The 3,671-nt window shown below is 33.3% G+C and overlaps 1 non-coding gene across 1 annotated transcript; it reads right to left on the bottom strand.

The window, feature by feature from the left end:
- Positions 1-1,305: 1,305 nt before the first annotated feature.
- On the bottom strand, positions 1,306-1,412 carry LOC133792995 (small nucleolar RNA R71). Its single transcript, XR_009874461.1, has one exon. It is a non-coding gene; the product is annotated as a small nucleolar RNA R71 (small nucleolar RNA).
- Positions 1,413-3,671: the final 2,259 nt, after the last annotated feature.

Consider the following 3,671-nt stretch of genomic DNA (forward strand, 5'->3'; position numbering starts at 1 on the left):
ATAAAAATCTAAAAAAAAAAAAAAAAAGATAAAAAGAAAATTTGGGACGTTCAACCACCCATAAAAAAATATATATACTTATATTTATATTTATTGTTTTTTTTAGTTGACGGCACTTGTGCCTCCTATCTATCCTTTTAATTTTTATAGTCGATGGCACTTGTGCCTCCTAATTTTGTTATAATTTTGTTGTAATTTTATTTCTTTTATATCTTTGTTAATTGATGGCACTTGTGCCTCTTGACATTTGTTGTAATTTTTATTTTATTTAATTTCCGCAAATTACTAGTTGATGGCAATTTTGCCTCCTAGCTAGTTGATGGCAATTTTTGCCTCCTAGTCCTCTATCTTATGTTTAAGTTGATGGCACTTGTGCCTCCTAGTTTTTACCTTAGTTTTGTTATGGTTGATGACATGTTATGCCTCCCTACTCTTGCTTAAATTTTAGTCTTATTTAATTTTTGCCTTATTTTTCTTTGTCTTCTTTAATATTTTAGCGTAATATTGTGAAAAATACTTGAAAAAAAAAAAGAGAAACCTAAATCTTGTCCTTTCACCATAAGCAATTCTTGCTTAAAGGAAATTTGACCAAAATTCCCATCCGCCTCTACTAATTAACATCGGGGAGTTGTTAGTAGTGCGCGAGTAAGTGGAATCAAATAGGCCTGGGGACAAGTAAACCATAAGAATTATTGTTGTGAAATCTCTAAAAATTCTAAGTATGCTCTGTGGTTGCGGTTTTAACTGATCTTCCACATCAGAAAATTGTTTGTTTGAGATTATCCTTGTTACCTTGTTTGTGAAAACTGTATGCATCATTGGGAACGTAACTCTAAAAAACGATTAGTAAAAAGACGTTTATCTTTATTTGAAATTGAAAGTGTTAGTAAAAATTTGAGCATCATGGAACCTATTGCTAATATTGTTGATGAAAATGTTGTGCCTGAAAAAACTTTGCTTGAATATTTTGCACCTATTTCATCTAATGCTCCTTCGTGCATTGTTTTACCTACAACTTCTGCTACTCATTTTGAGCTTAAACCAGCAATCATTCAATTGTTGCCATCTTTTTATGGGTTAGATAGAGAGGATCCTTACATGCATGTCAAAGATTTCTTAGAAATTTGCTCAACATTTAAATTTCAAAATTTTTCTGATGAGTCGGTCAAACTAAGATTGTTTCCTTTTTCATTAAAAGACAAATCAAAAGCTTGGTTAAATTCCCTTCCCACTGGGTCTATAACTACTTGGGATCAACTTTATAATAAATTCTTGTTGAAATTTTTTCCAATGTCTAAAACTGATAGTCTAAGGAGAGAAATCTCCGAGTTTTTTCAAAAAGATAATGAAGAGTTTTATGAATGTTGGGAAAGATTTAAAGATTTATTATTAAAATGTCCTCATCATGGTTTTGAAAAATGGAGACTTGTAAAATATTTTTATGATGGTTTGACTCCCTCTAATCGTTAAATGATTCAATCTATGCATACTGGAAAATTTTTAAAATTTCAAGGACAAGAGGCGTGGGACGCCCTTGAAGATTTATCTGTCAATTCACAACAATGGAATTATTTTGATCCTAGGTCTAGGTCAACTAATTCACCAAAAAGAGGAAGAAGGTATGAAGTAAAAGAAGAATTAGACTTAAGAACGTCCTTAGACAAATTAGCGAGAAAAGTAGAAGCTTTAGCCATAAGCCAAACTATAAACTCTCCAATTCAACCTAGAAAAGATGTTTGTTCTATATGTTCTAGTCCTTGCCATAATGCCCAATCATGCCCTTCCTACCAAGAAGCCTTTTCTGAGGAGGCCAATGCTCTTCATTCTTATGGGAAACCAAATGATAGCCCATTTTCGTCCACCTACAATCCAAATTGGAGAAACCATCCAAACTTTTCATGGAGACAAAACCAACCCCAAATGAATCAAGGGCACCAATACAACACACAAAACCAAGCTCATGCCCCACAAAATCAACCATATCCGCAACAAAGAAAACCTTCCTTAGAAGATACTTTACAACAATTTATGCAATCCACCCAACAAATCCTACAAAATCAATCTCAATCAATTACCAAACTCGAGACACAAGTAGGACAACTCGCCACTGCTTTAGCTGATAGAGAAAAAGGAACATTCCCTAGTCAACCTATCCCTAATCCAAAAGGTCAATATGAGATAGGAAAGTCTAGTCATAATGGAGAAGTCAAATCAATTTCAACTCTTAGGTCTGGAAAGAAAATTGTCAAACCCGATTACATACCCGAGGTTGAAAACGAAAAAGAAAAAGAAAAGAGTCAGCCTTCTAGTTCTAATCTCAATGACTCATCAAACAAAGAAACTCCAATCCATCCTTTTATTCCAAAAGCCCCATTCCCACAAAGATTACTTCCAATTAAAAAAGGCGGCCAATATAATGACATCTTAGAAGTTTTTAAACAAGTTAGTATCAATATCCCTTTCTTAGATGCCATTAAACAAATTCCTGCCTACTCTAAATTTTTAAAGGATCTTTGTACTGTTAAAAGAAACACTAATGTTCCTAAAAAGGCGTTTTTAACTGAACAAGCTAGTTCCATTATTCAATATAAGAGTCTTGTTAAATATAAAGATCCTGGGTGTCCCACAATTTCATGCATTATTGGTGATCATTTTATTAACAAAGCTTTACTTGATTTGGGTGCAAGTGTGAATTTATTGCCTTATTCTGTTTATAAGCAACTAGGTCTTGGTGAGCTAAAACCTACCTCTATAACTCTTCAATTAGCCGATCGTTCTGTGAAAATTCCTAGAGGCATTATAGAGGATGTTTTGATAAAAGTTGATAAATTTTATTTTCCTGTTGACTTCATTGTTCTTGATACTCAACCTGTGGAAAATATGCATGCTCAAATTCCTATCATTTTAGGTAGACCATTCTTAGCTACATCTAATGCAATCATAAATTGTCGTAATGGTGTTTTGAAATTATCTTTTGGAAATATGACTGTTGAATTGAATGTTTTTAATGTTGCTAAATCTGTTGAGTGTGAGGAAATGCATGAAGTTAACATGATAGATAGCATATGTGAAGATGATGGAAATGACTTACTTGACTTTTGTGAAAAATACTTTGGTATGAACTTACATGTTGATGACTCTAATGATGATGTGAATTCTTTGGTAGAGTCTATACCCTTAAATGAAACCAAAGTTGAACCTTTTTCACCCTTAGGTCATGTTCAATCAATTTCTGAGTCTCCAAAGTTAGACCTTAAACCTTTGCCAGAAAATTTAAAATATGCTTTTCTAGGAGAGTCTGAAACCTTACCTGTTATCATAGCATCCGCTCTAGATAAAGAACAAGAAGGTAAATTGTTAGATGTCCTTAGAAAACATAAAGAAGCCATAGGTTGGACCATTGGAGACATTAAAGGAATTAGCCCATCCATATGTATGCATAGAATCCATCTAGAAGAGAATGCTAAAACCTCTCGGGAATGTCAAAGAAGATTAAATCCAAATATGAAAGAAGTAGTTAGAGAAGAGGTCATAAAATTGTTAGACGTAGGTATCATTTACCCTATTTCTGATAGTCAATGGGTTAGTCCAGTTCAAGTTGTGCCTAAGAAGTCTGGGATCACAGTTGTTGAAAATGAGAAAAATGAATTAATCCCTACTAGAATACAAAC

Source organism: Humulus lupulus, chromosome 7 (genome assembly GCF_963169125.1).
Source record: "Humulus lupulus chromosome 7, drHumLupu1.1, whole genome shotgun sequence".
Taxonomy (NCBI): domain Eukaryota; kingdom Viridiplantae; phylum Streptophyta; class Magnoliopsida; order Rosales; family Cannabaceae; genus Humulus; species Humulus lupulus.